This window comes from Ranitomeya imitator, chromosome 4 (genome assembly GCF_032444005.1).
Source record: "Ranitomeya imitator isolate aRanImi1 chromosome 4, aRanImi1.pri, whole genome shotgun sequence".
Taxonomy (NCBI): domain Eukaryota; kingdom Metazoa; phylum Chordata; class Amphibia; order Anura; family Dendrobatidae; genus Ranitomeya; species Ranitomeya imitator.
The window spans coordinates 479,022,551-479,037,292 of record NC_091285.1 but is presented as its reverse complement, the minus strand read 5'-3'; the positions used below and the strand labels follow the sequence as shown (position 1 = coordinate 479,037,292).

The 14,742-nt window shown below is 45.2% G+C and overlaps 1 long non-coding RNA gene across 1 annotated transcript; it reads left to right on the top strand.

Moving 5' to 3' along the window:
- Window positions 1-227: 227 nt before the first annotated feature.
- Window positions 228-13,418, top strand: LOC138674215 (uncharacterized). Its single transcript, XR_011320533.1, has 4 exons — window positions 228-698; window positions 999-1,235; window positions 6,826-6,888; window positions 12,768-13,418. It is a non-coding gene; the product is annotated as an uncharacterized lncRNA (long non-coding RNA).
- The last annotated feature ends 1,324 nt before the right edge of the window (window positions 13,419-14,742 follow it).

Here is a 14,742-nt window from a genome sequence, read left to right as displayed (position 1 = left end):
AGGGTGGGGTGTAGCTATGAGAGATGGGAGGGTCTGGCTACCCACATACCTCACTCTGAGTGGGGGTGCTCACTGTATCTTTTTTCCCTGCAGGAGTTTGAGGACCTGCAGTGATGTCATGGTCATGTGACCAGTGCATGTGATGTTGCCTCACCTGTGGGTGTGGTTACAGGCTACCTAAAGGAGGTGTGTTAGCACATGAGGAGAGTGTTGGTGAGTCTGTCAGGATGGACAGACTTCCATGTGTCCAGGCAGGACACTACAGAGCATTCCTGTATGCTATCTGAGTGAGGGGACCTGCATGGTCTATGTGCAAGGTCCTGGCAGATATCTCAGTGTTGGGTGTGCTAAGCCCTGAAGAGCACGTGGTGGGACTTTGCTCTGCAGAGCCAGAAACAGCCCGTGTGGTACTGCCAGTGGAAAACCTGCAGCACTGACAAGCAAGTAATACCAGACTGTGTGTTTGGCTCCAGAGCGAGCCTGAAAATTGGACTCGACCAAGATTGTATGGTCACAGTCCTGATAGAACAGAGTCATGCTGTGAACATTGTTACTTTGTTTTGCCGTGATATGAAGATTGTTGTTTTGTGTTTTCTGCCACTGGGGTTTATTGAGTAATAAACCCAGTTGAGTTTTTGAGGAGAAAACGTATTGCTGTTTCTTTTGTCGCTGCCAAGCGAGTATTCCCCAACCCGCAAGTAAGTGCAATCTTACAATATATATATATATATACACTTTATACGTTATGTATCCTTTTCAATTGTTTTTATATTCTTATTTTTGTCAATATCAATAAAGATTTCAGTATATGAATTGTTGTGGTGATATAACTGTGATTTTATTAAAATAAAATTAACATTTTGTTTTAAAAGAAACTTTATTTGGTCTGATGAATATTTTTTGAGGGTTATATATTGCAGTTATATTCATTGACCATACAAGGTCATTATTTCTAGTATTTCTTTTCTACGTATATAGGATTTTGCTTTGTTTTTTAGTTGGAAAAGACCAGTAACATGGATTACAAAAATCGTGATGCTAATTGGTTATCACAAATATCCACCATGTTTAAAGACGCTGGACCAAGTTGGACCAATGAGACCAATGGCAATAACCAGGAGGAGAAGTAGTCTCTGACAGATGCATTATTTAAAAGGACTAAATCCTGGTGGAATAAAACTTCATTAGAACAGTACCTGCAAAGGAATCTGATCCCCCGTGGCCTGCGGATACAGGTATTTTATTATTATTATTATTATACATTTTTATAGCGCCATTTATTCCAATGGCGCTTTACATGTGAATACGGGGCAAATATAGACAAATACATTAAACATGAGCAAACAACAAGGCACACAGGTACATAAGGAGGGAGGACCCTGCCCGCGAGGGCTCACAGTCTGCAGGGGGTGGGTGATGAAACACTAGGAGAGGGTAGGGCAGGTTGTGCGGCAGTTCAGTAACTTCAGGATCACTGCAGGCTGTAGGCTTGTCGGAAAAGGTGAGTCTTCAGGTTCTTTTTGAAGGTTTCTATGGTACGCGAAAGTCTGATGTGTTGGGGTAGAGAGTTCCAGAGTATGGGGGAAGCACGGGAGAAGTCTTGGATACGGTTGTGGGAAGAAGAGATAAGAGGGGAGTAGAGAAGGAGGTCTTGAGAGGATCGGAGGTTGCGTGTAGGTAGGTACTGGGAGACCATGTCACAGATGTATGGAGGAGACAGGTTGTGGATGGCTTTGTATGTCATTGTGAGGGTTTTGAACTGGAGTCTCTAGGCGATAGGAACCAGTGAAGGGCTTGATATAGGGGAGAGGCTGGGGAATAGTGGGGAGACAGGTAGATTAGTCGGGCAGCAGAGTGTAGGATGGATTGGAGTGGTGCCAGAGTGCTAGAGGGGAGTCCAGAGAGTAGGAGGTTGCAGTAGTCGAGGCGGGAGATGATAAGGGCATGCACTAGCGTTTTTGCGGTGTTGTGGTCAAGGAAAGCACGGATCCAGGAAATATTTTTGAGTTTGATGCGGCAGGAGGAGGCAAGGGCTTGGATATGTGGCTTGAAAGAGAGGGCAGAGTCGAGGATCACCCCGAGGCACCGGACGTGTGGGACTGGGGAAAGTGAGCAGCCATTGACATTGATGGATAGGGCTGGTGGAGGGGTAGAGTGAGATGGGGGAAAGATGATGAATTCTGTTTTGTCCATGTTCAGTTGTAGAAAGCGAGCAGAAAAGAAGGCTGAAATAGCAGACAGACAGTGCGGGATTTTGATAAGTAAGGAGGTGAGGTCAGGTCCGGATAGGTAGATCTGTGTGTCATCAGTGTAGAGGTGGTACTGCATACCGTGGGATTCTATGAGCTGTCCCAGGCCGAAAGTGTAGATGGAGAAGAGTAAGGTTCCTAGAACAGAGCCTTGAGGAACACCGACTGACAAGGGGCGGAGTGAGGAGGTAGTGTGGGGGAGGGAGACACTGAATGTTTGGTCTGTCAGATATGACAAGATCCAGGAAAGGGCCAAGTCTGTGATGCCAAGAGATGAGCGGATTTGTAGCAAAAGGGAGTGGTTCACAGTGTCAAAGGCAGAAGACAGGTCCAGGAGAAGGAGGACAGAGTAGTGTCGCTTGCTCCTGGCAGTTAGTAGGTCATTGGTGACTTTAGTTAGGGCAGTTTCAGTTGAGTGATGGGAACGGAAGCCTGATTGTAACCGATCAAAGAGGGAGCAGGAGGAGAGGTGGGATGACAGTTCAAGATGGACGTGTTGCTCCAGCAATTTGGAGGCATAAGGGAGAAGAGATATCGGGCGATAGCTAGACACAGAGGATGGGTCGAGGGAGGGCTTTTTGAGAATGGGTGTGATCTTGGCATGCTTGAAGGATGAGGGGAAGACACCTGTTGTGAGTGACAGGTTGAAGAGGTGCGTTAGGGTTGGGATGAAGACCGTGGAAAGGTTAGGGATGAGGTGGGATGGGAGCAGGTCAAGCGTGCAGTGGTGAGGTGTGATTGTGACAGGAGAGCTGATCTTCTGTCATGGTGGAGAAGCTGGTTTTGGATGAGCAGGGTTGAGCAGCTAAGAGGGGCAGTGGGCGCTGTGGGCCAAAGCTTTCTCTGATTGTATCGATCTTCTGTTTAAAGAAAGAGGCGAAGTCATCAGCAGAAATTAAGGGGGAGGGGGGAGGTGCTGGGGGATGGAGTAGAGAATTGAAAGTGTTGAAAAGCTGTTTAGGGTTGTGAGACAGGGAGGATATGAGAGATGAGAAGTAAGTTTGTTTTGCGGCAGTGAGCACAGACTTGAAGCTGGCGAGGGACTGCTTGTATGCAGTGAAGTGGTCGACAGAGAGGGATTGCTTCCATCTCCGCTCAGCAATCCTGGAAGCCCGTCTCAATTCTTTGGTTAGGCTGGTCAGCCAGGGCTGCCTGTTGATTGTACGAGTTTTACTATGCATGAGCGGGGCGTTGCTGTTATTGTGGTGTTATAAAAAGTGGCAGCAGCATCTGTGTCATGAAGGGAAGCTATATCTGTAAGAAGGAGAAGGGACTCCGAGATTTATTGTAAGTTGAGATGTTTGAGATTTCTGCGAGGGAGTTTGTGGAGTGGGGGTTGCACATTAGGAGAGGAGAGGGAAGAGAATGTCAGTAGGTTGTGGTCAGACAGGGGGAGGGGTGTGTTAATGAGATTAGTAAGGGAGCAGAGGCGGGTGAAGATGAGGTCCAGCGTGGGGCCATCTTTGTGAGTGGCCTCAGAGGACCATTGAGTGAGGTCAAAGGAGGCAGTCAGTGATGGAAGTTTAGAGGCAGCTGAGGTGGAAGTGTCAATAGGGATATTGAAATCACCCATGATGATAGTGGGGATGTCGACAGAGAGGAAATGAAGTAGCCAGGTGGTGAAGTGGTCAAGAAAGGTGGAGATGGCTAGTTCTGGGGGGGCTATAGATGACAGCCAGCTGGAGGTTGGAGGGGGAATAGATGCGAACAGAGTGCACCTCAAATGAGGGAAGAGTAGCGGAGGGTGGTAGCGGGATTGGAGTGAAGGAGCAGGTGTCAGACAGGAGTAAGCCAACTCCTCCACCATGTTTGTTGCTGGGGCGAGGGGTGTGAGAGAGGTGGAATCCGCCATAGGAGAGCGCAGCTGGAGAGGCCAAGTCAGAGGGGGTGAGCCAGGTTTCAGTGAGGCTGAGGAAGGAGAGTTTGTTGGTGATGAAGAGGTCATGGATAAATGGCAGTTTGTTGCAGACAGAGCGTGCGTTCCATAGTGCTCCAGGTAGGGGGAGTGGGGGCTGGATGAATGGGTATGAGGTTGTCATGGTTGTGAAAATGTGCGGAGGATCATGGCAGGGGGTTAGAAATGAGTGTGGGGATGTGCAGGGGTGGGCCAGGATTTTGGGGATATGTCACCAGCAATGAGGAGTAGGAGACAGAGCATTAGAAGGTGGGAGCAGGATAGGACATGATGTGGCCGTGTGTGTCTGGAGAAAAAGGATTGTATGTGGGGGAATAGTTCTGAGGAGAAGATGAGATGGCTGGGGAGGATGGAGGAAGAAATGACTAGATCCTTACTAGGTGGAGGGATTGCAGGAGATTGTAAGAAGGAAAGTAGTATGGGGGTGAAAGAGAAAAGAAACCGAAACATTGTAGAGGTTGGTATTCTGTTACCTTCCAGTCAATTCCAGTCCAATTCAGTCTAATTCAAAATCATAATTAAAAAGATGTAATTTAAAAGATGAATTGCAGCAGACTGCGTCTGTAGCAGACTCCTGCATGTGAATATATCCCCAGTTAAGGGCAATCAGGTGTGACTGAGGAGGTGGCTGGGTATGGGAGACCAGATGTAGAGAGTTAAGCAGAGGTCATAAAGAGAGGGAGGGGTTGGACTGACCACTCAAAGAGATGCCAGAATAGATTCAAGATTCAAGATTCAAAGAAGCTTTATTGGCAGGACCAAATGCACATCAGTTTTGCCAAAGCAAGTGTATAAAGGCAATAGGGATAGGGACTGTGGGGATGTTGGGTAGGAGCTGTAGGGAAGGTGGATGGGGGCAGATCCAGGGTGGGGGCTATAGTCCATGGCATAGAGAGGAGGATGGGGCAGATCCAGTGTAGGGGCTATAACCTAATGAGAGACATGAAAAAGGTCATGGTAAGAAAGCATACTAAAAAGGATTATATATGCTGCACCAAGATACTCAGATCCAGGGAAGCATAGAAAAATCAATGCAATATACAGAGACATTCAGGAGCCAGGGAGAGTGTTGTGAGTTCCATTCTGGAGCTCCCTCCTGTGGTTGCTAATGGTGTGTTTGCGAGTTCTGCCCTTGGGCTCCCTCTGGTGGTTTCGAGTGGAACTGCTGCTCCGTTAGGTGGCTGTAGCAGCTGCCTTCACTAATCGCCTTGCCTGGGTTTGTTATTTAAACCTGCTCTGGGCTTTAGTCCATGCCTGCTGTCAATGTTCTTGGTTGGATTTGATTCTTCCCTTGGATTTCTCATATGGCCAGTCCTTGTCTGCAAAAGATAAGTTTTGCTAGTTTGTTTGTCCATTTGTTTGGACTCTATTGCTTTGCATTTTGTCTCTTTTGTCCAGCTTGTCACTATGTCTTATATAGGCTAGCTGGAAGCTCTGGGAAAGCAGATTTGCCCCTCCACACCTTGAGTCGGTGTGGAGTTCATTTTTGCAAACTCTGCGTGGATTTTGTAGTTTTTAATACTGACCGCAAAGTATCCTTTGCTCTCTGTCTATCTAGTTTTGTATTGGCCTCCCCTTTGCTGAATTCTAATTTCATTTCTGTGTTCGTCATTTCCCTCTCCTTTCACAGTCAATATGTGTGGGGGGCTATCTTTCCTTTTGGGGGTTTCTCTGAGGCAAGATAGCTTTCTATTTTCCTTCTTTAGGGGTAGTTATATCTTAGGCTGTGACGAGGTGTCTAGGGAGTGTCAGGAACATCCCACAGCTATTTCTAGTTGTGTTGTTAGGATCAGGGACTGCGGTCAGTAGAGATACCACCTTCTCAGAGCTTGTTCCATGTTGCGTTTTAGCCACCAGGTCATTTCAGTGTGGCCTCTTAACCACCAGGTCATAACAGGAGAGCTGGGGAAAGTTAGTGCATACCATGGAAAATCAATGCAGTATACAGAGACATTCAGGAGCCAGGGAGAGCTGGGGAAAGTTAGTGCATACCATGGAAAATCAATGCAATATTTACCTTTTTTTCCCTGGAAGATGCAACATGGCTAAAGAGATGGGAGGATGCTTGGAATTTATGTTCCCGTACTTTTATGGAAATCTTGATTGAATTTGATAAGAAGAATTTAGAATGTTTTGAGACTAGTATAAAAATGCTACAAGATAACCTACAGAAAAATCTTACAAATTAACAATTATTAAAATTTGATGAAGAATTAAATGCATCTTTCATTAAATGGGAATCTGAGATCCAAAAAATTAAATTATCCAAGTTTCAATGAGATCTTCAGGATTATCAGACAAACAGAATTTATAAATGGCGTGGTAGATCATCAATGAAGAGATCGGAATCAGTCAGCTCAATGTCAAGTACTAGTTCTGTGGGCTCGACGAGTATTCTTGAAGGTGACTCCATGGAAGTCTTCAACAGATACAATACAAGGTTTAAGACCAATAAACGGAAGGGTTTCCACCATCGAGAACAGGAATCAAATAATGACGGTGCCTTGAAGGTAATAAATTCATCAGATCTCTGTATTACCTGTAGGTTTGGGTTTCTGGATCATTTTACAGCAATCAAGGATACTTTTCATTTTGCAAGGAAGTTATTATTGAAAAAATATCATACTGATAAAATGTCTTGCAACAATCTTTTTTCCACAGAAGAAGAAATGGAGGCATTACAAGCATTAGAGGATTTACTAGCTGAACAACAAGAAACACCAGGTAAATTTCCGGAATATATTAAAAAGAAATCAAAAAGCTTACCTTCTTTAACCCCTTAGTGACAGAGCCAATTTGGTACTTAATGACCAGGCCAATTTTTGCAATTTTGACCACTGTCACTTTATGAGGTTATAACTCTGGAACGCTTCAACGGATCCCGCTGATTCTGAGATTGTTTTTTCATGACATATTGTACTTCATGTTAGTGGTAACATTTCTTCGATATAACTTGCGATTATTTATGAAAAAAACGGAAATATGGCGAAAATTTTTAAAATTTAGCAATTTTCAAAATTTGTATTTTTATGCCCTTAAATCAGAGAGATATGTCACAAAAAATAGTTAATAAATAACATTTTCCACATGTCTACTTTACATCAGCACAATTTTGGAAACAAAATTTTTTTTTGTTAGGGAGTTATAAGGGTTAAAAGTTGACCAGCAATTTCTCATTTTTACAACACCATTTTTTTTTTAGGGATCACATTTGAAGTCATTTTGAGGGGTCTATATGATAGAAAATAATGAAGTGTGACACCATTCTAAAAACTAAACCCCCTCAAGGTTCTCAAAACCACATTCAAGAAGTTTATTAACCCATTACGTGCTTCACAGGAACTGAAACAATGTGGAAGGAAAAAATGAACATTTAACTTTTTTTTTGCAAACATCTTAATTCAGAACCATTTTTTTTATTTTCACAAGTGTAAAAACAGAAATGTAACCATAAATTTTGTTATGCAATTTCTCCTGAATACGCCAATACCCCATATGTGTGGGTAAACCACTGTTAGGGTGCACCGCAGAACTTAGAAGTGAAGGAGCGCCGTTTGACTTTTTCAATGCAGAATTGGCTGGAATTGAGATCGGACGCCATTTCACGTTTAGAGAGCCCCTGATGTGCCTAAACAGTGGAAACCCCCACAAGTGACACCATTTTGGAAACTAGACCCCTTAAGGAACTTATCTAGATGTGTGGTGAGCACTTTGAACCCCGAAGTGCTTCACAGAAGTTTATAACGTAGAGCCGTGAAAATAAAAAATCGCTTTTGTTTACACAAAAATGATCTTTTCGCCCACAAATTCTTATTTTCACAAGGGTAACAGGAGAAATTAGACCACAAAAGTTGTTGTGCAATTTCTCCTGAATACGTCGATACCCCATATGTGAGGGTAAACCACTGTTTGGGCGCACCGCAGAGCTTGGAAGTGAAGGAGCGCCGTTTTACTTTTTCAATGTTGAATTGGCTGGAATTGAGATTGGACGCCATGTCGCGTTTGGAGAGCCCCTGATGTGCCTAAACAGTGGAAACCCCCCACAAGTGACACCATTTTGGAAACTAGACCCCTTAAGGAACTTATCTAGATGTGTGGCGAGCACTTTGAACCCCCATGTGCTTCACAGAAGTTTATAACGTAGAGCCGTGAAAATAAAAAATATTTTTTTTTTCCACAAAAAAGATTTTTTAGCCCCCAAGTTTTTATTTTCACAAGGGTAACAAGAGAAATTGGACCCCAAAAGTTGTTGTCCAATTTGTCCTGAGTATGCTGGTACCCCATATGTGGGGGTAAACCACTGTTTGGGCGCACAGCAGAGCTCGGAAGGAAGGAGCGCCATTTTGGAATGCAGACTTTGATAGAATGGTCTGCGGGTATTATGTTGCGTTTGCTGAGCCCCTCATGTACCTAACCAGTAGAAACCCTCCACAAGTGACCCCATTTTGGAAACTAGACCCCCCAAGGAACTTATCTAGATGTGTGGTGAGAACTTTGAATGCCCAAGTGCTTCACAGATGTTTAGAATGCAGAGTCGTGAAAATAAAAAATATTTTTTTTTTCCACAAAAAAGATATTGTAGCCCCCAAGTTTTTATTTTCACAAGGGTAACAGGAGAAATTAGACTGCAATAGTTGTTGTCCAGTTTATCCCGAGTACGCTGATGCGCCATATATGGGGGTAAACCACTGTTTGGGCGCACGGCAGAGCTCGGAAGGGAAGGAGCGCCTTTTTGGAATGCAGACTTTGAAAGAATGGTCTGTGGGCATTATGTTGCGATTGCAGAGCCCCTGATGTACCTAAACTGTAGTAACCCCCCACAAGTGACCCCATTTTGGAAACTAGACCCCCCAAGGAACTTCTCTAGATGTGTGGTGAGAACTTTGAATGCCCAAGTGCTTCACAGAAGTTTAGAATGCAGAGTCGTGAAAATAAAAAATATTTTTTTTTTTCACAAAAAAGATTTTGTAGCCCCCAAGTTTTTATTTTCACAAGGGTAACAAGAGAAATTGGACCCCCGAAGTTGTTGTCCAATTTATACCGAGTACGCTGATGCCCCATATGTGGGGATAACCCACTGTTTGGGCGCACGGCAGAGCTCAGAAGGGAGAGAGCACCATTTGACTTTTTGAGCGCAAAATTGGGTGTCGTGTTTGGAGACCCCCTGATGTACCTAAACAGTGGAAACCCCCCAATTCTAGCTCCAACCCTAACCCCAACACACCCCTAACCATAATCCCAACCTGATCCATAATCCTAATCACTAACCCTAACCATAATCACAACCCTTACCCCAAAACAACCCTAATGTCAACCCTAACCATAACCCTAATCAAAACCCTAAATCCAACACACCCCTAATCCTAATCTCAACCCTAACCTCAAACCTAACCCTAATCCCAATACACCCCTAATCACAACCCTAACCTTAACCCTAATCCCAAACCTAACCCTAATCCCAAGCGTAACCCTAATGCCAACCCTAACCCTAATACCAACCCTAATCCAAACCCTAACCCTAATCCCAGCTCTAACCCTAACTTTAGCCCCAACCCTAGCCCTAACTTTAGCCCCAACCCTAACCCTAGCCCTAAGGCTACTTTCACACTTGCGTCGTTTGGCATTCCGTCGCAATCCGTCGTTTTGGACAAGAAACGGATCCTGCAAATGTGCCCGCAGGATGCGTTTTTTGCCCATAGACTTGTATTGCCGACGGATCGTGACGGATGGCCACACGTCGCGTCCGTCGTACACTGGATCAGTTGTGTTTTGGCGGAGCGTCGGCACAAAAAAAGTTCAATGAAACGTTTTTTTGTACGTCGCATCCGCCATTTCTGACCGCGCATACGTGGCCGTAACTCCGCCCCCTCCTCCCCAGGACATAGATTGGGCAGCGGATGCGTTGAAAAACTACAGCTGCTGCCCACGTTGTGCACAATTTTCACAACGTGCGTCGGTATGTCGGGCCGACGCATTGCGACGGCCCCATACCGACGTAAGTGTGAAAGAAGCCTAACCCTAAGTTTAGCCCCAACCCTAACCCTAAATTTAGCCCCAACCCTAACCCTAAATTTAGCCCCAACCCTAGCCCTAACCCTAGCCCTAACCCTAGCCCTAGCCCTAACCCTAACCCTACCCCTAACCCTAACCCTACCCCTACCCCTTACCCTACCCCTAACCCTACCCCTAACCCTACCCCTAACCCTACCCCTACCCCTAACCCTAATTTTAGCCCCAACTGCTGTTCTCCTGCCGGCCGGCAGATGGAGACAGATGGCGGGCGCACTGGGCATACGTCCGCCATGTTCTTCTGCCGGCGGCCAGGAGGAGCAGCAAGAGGATCCAGGGACCTAGGTGAGCATGCTAGGGTCCCCGAATCCCCCTATTTCTCTGTCCTCTGATGTGCGATCACATCAGAGGACAGAGAATTACACTTTACTTGTTTTTTTTTTTTGCGGTCGCCGGTAAACAGTTAATTACCGGCGATTGCAAAACAGGGGTCGGTAATACCGATTCTCCCGGTGCCGGCCGGCGGGCGCACTGCGCATGCGCCCGCCATTTTGAAGATGGCGGCGCCCACCGGGAGACACGAGGAGCATCGGGGGAGCTAGGTGAGTATTGGGGGGCCACCTGGGACCCCTTTTCTCTGTCCTCCGATGTGCGATCACATCGGAGGACAGAGAAATTAAAAAGAGATCGCTTTTTTTTTGTTTTGTTTTTTGCGATCGCCGGTAAACGGTTAATTACCGGCGATCGCAAATGCGGGGTGGGTTAAAAAACCCCCAAATCATGTTCTCTGGGGTCTCGGCTACCCTCGGCAGCCGAGACCCCGGAGAAAATCGGCCTCTGGGGGGCGCTATGGACTTTTTCCACAGCGCCGTTAATTAACGGCGCTGTGGTTTAAGTACCCTTAGCGGCCGCCGTTAAAAGGCGTATCGGCGGTCGCTAAGGGGTTAACACTTAATTCATCCATAGAAATTTTATAAAAATGATGTGTGAGGGAATACGAGAATTACCATCAAAAAGATCTTTTGATAATCTTAATCATGGACAAAGGATAGCTTTGGGTGAATTTAACTAGGATGAAGGATATTGTTTTTAATCCATCCGATAAAGGTGGAAATGTTGTGTGGCCTCACATGCAATATGAAAAAGAGGCATTCAGGCAGTTGAATGATCCATTATGCTATGAACGATTACTACAGGATCTGACTATGGGTTACCAGAAGAAATTGTTTGATATTCTTGAATCTGCTTTGGATGAGGGGATTATTTCCAAAAAATTTTGGGAAGGACTGCGATATGATTCACCGTCTGTCCCCCTTTATACGTATTGCCAAAGGTCCATAAGAGCATGATAGAACCACTGGGACGCCGCATCATTTCTAGGAATGGCAGTTTAATAGAACCTATTTCAAAATTTTTGTATTACTATTTGAAGCCAATTGTAATGGAGTTACCTTCTTATATTAGGGATAGTACTGTGAAGCCTTATAACGTCTCGATGGGATATATATGAGTAGTGATATGTATATCATTACTTGTGATGTGGAATCATTATACACATCCATACCACATGAACATGGGATGTTCGCAGTTAAGGCCCCTTCACATTAAGCGACGCTGCAGCGATACCGACAACGATCCGGATCGCTGCAGCGTCGCTGTTTGGTCGCTGGAGAGCTGTCACACAGACCGCTCTCCAGCGACCAACGATGCCGGTAACCAGGGTAAACATCGGGTAACTAAGCGCAGGGCCGCGCTTAGTAACCCGATGTTTACCCTGGTTACCATGCTAAAAGTAAAAAAAACAAACACTACATACTTACCTACCGCTGTCTGTCCTCCAGCGCTGCGCTCTGCTTCTCTGCTCTCCTCCTGTACTGGCTGTGAGCCGGAAAGCAGAGCGGTGACATCACCGCTCTGCTTTCCGGCTCACAGACAGTACAGGAGGAGAGCAGAGCACAGCGCTGGAGGACAGACGGCTGTAGGTAAGTATCTAGTGTATGTTTTTTTTTACTTTTAGCATGGTAACCAGGGTAAACATCGGGTTACTAAGCGCGGCCCTGCGCTTAGTTACCCGATGTTTACCCTGGTTACCAGTGAAGACATCGCTGGATCGGTGTCACACACGCCGATCCAGCGATGTCAGCAGGAGATCCAGCGACGAAATAAAGTTCTGGACTTTCTTCAGCGACCAACGATCTCCCAGCAGGGGCCTGATCGTTGGTCGCTGTCACACATAACGATTTCATTAACGATATCGTTGCTACGTCACAAATAGCAACGATATCGTTAACAATATCGTTATGTGTGAAGGTACCTTAAAGCGGTACTTATCTAGTCGCCAATTGGATTCATCCCTGGTTGATTTTCTTATGAAGATTTTGGAATATGCATTGTACCACAATTATTTTGTTTTTAAAGATCGGTTTTATAGACAAAAGAGGGGCGTGGCTATGGGTGCAGCTTTTGCACCATCATACGCAAATTTATTTATGGGATTTTGGGAACACGAATACATTCAGAACCTGGATCCCACAGTGGCAGGATCAGTGTTATTGTGGATGAGGTTTATTGATGATGTTCTGTTTGTTTGGCAGGGGTCACGGATTGATTTGGAACATTTTCTTCAACATTTAAATCAAAACACTATGAACATCAAACTTACCTGGACCATTAAGCAATACTCAATAAACTTCTTGGATCTGAAAATAGAGGTTGATGATCAGGGACAACTTCACACGTCCATCTATCGGAAAGAAACAAGTGTCAATTCACTATTACATGCCAAGCCATCGCATCCAGCTCACGTTATCCGTGCCATTCCGATGGGTCAATTTTTGAGAACAAGGTAAATCTGTGATCAAGATGACACTTTTGAAGAACAAGCGAATGATCTTAAGGAAATATTTATGAAACGAGGATACAAAAAAGATGTCATCCATAAAGCTTATATGAGATCTAGAGACACAGATCGACAATCCCTACTAATAAATAAATAAAAACAGAAGTGATAATAAGAAAATGGATTGACATATACGTTTTATTACAAATTATCACTCTGGATGGCGGGAAATGACAGATATCATCTCTAAATTTTGGCCTATTCTTTTACAGGATCCAGGTTTATCTAAAACTAGATGGCAGCCCGATTCTAAAGAATCGGGAGTCTAGAATCCATATATACTTTATTTATTCAAATGTAAGAATAATACAATTAATAAATAATAGTAAGAAAGAACAAAAATAATAGGCAGTATATGGAGAAAACACCAAACAAAAGTTCAAAATTGGTGTGAAAATGTCACTGAACCACTTCACAACTAAATATATATAGTTTTGGTAAATGGTATTATCATTTTTTTGACCAAATTCGGCAGGAGCTTGAAGAGCAACGTCACTGGGCCCGCCTCCACGCAGTAGAAACTTGCTGTGAGGTAAAAATTCAAAAATCACACCAAAATGGCGGGCGGAGTGTGTCACAGTACGGCACGTTTCTGATTGGTCGCTCGCAGCAGGCGGCAACCAATCAGACACTGGACACTGTTGACGTCACTTATCTCCGGACATTAGCTCCGGACATTATCTCCGCACATTAGCTCCGGACATTAGCTCTGGACATTAGCTCCGGACAAAGCCACGGAAGTTGGCACAAATTGCAGGAAGTAGTATTCTAGGCAATTAATCTCCGGACATTAGCTCCGGACATTAGCTCCGGACATTAGCTCCGGACAAAGCCACGGAAGTTGGCACAAATTGCAGGAAGTAGTATTCTAGGCAATTATATATTGGATATTATCAGAAAAACCCTTGATTGTTGCAAAGTGCAGCAAAACTTTGCGAGAATCATTGGTTCATAGCCACTATTTGCCTCCTGTCTCTTGTTTTATTTTTGATTCTAAGGGTCCGAAATGGGGATCTTAACCCCTTAGCGACCGCCGATACGCCTTTTAACGGCGGCCGCTAAGGGTACTTAAACCACAGCGCCGTTAATTAACGGCGCTGTGGAAAAAGTCCATAGCGCCCCCCAGAGGCCGATTTTCTCCGGGGTCTCGGCTGCCGAGGGTAGCCGAGACCCCAGAGAACATGATTCGGGGGGGTTTTAACCCACCCCGCATTTGCGATCGCTGGTAATTAACCGTTTACCGGCGATCGCAAAAAAAAAAAAAAGCGATCTCTTTTTAATTTCTCTGTCCTCCGATGTGATCGCACATCGGAGGACAGAGAAAAGGGGTCCCAGGTGGCCCCCCAATACTCACCTAGCTCCCCCGATGCTCCTCGTGTCTCCCGGTGGGCGCCGCCATCTTCAAAATGGCGGGCGCATGCGCAGTGCGCCCGCCGGCCGGCACCGGGAGAATCTTTGGGGTCTCGTCTGCCGGGGGTAGCCGAGACCCCAAAGAGCACGATCGGGGTCGGTATTACCGACCCCTGTTTTGCGATCGCCGGTAATTAACTGTTTACCGGTGACCGCAAAAAAAAAAAAAAAAAGTAAAGTGTAATTCTCTGTCCTCTCATGTGATCGCACATCAGAGGACAGAGAAATAGGGGGATTCGGGGACCCTAGCATACTCACCT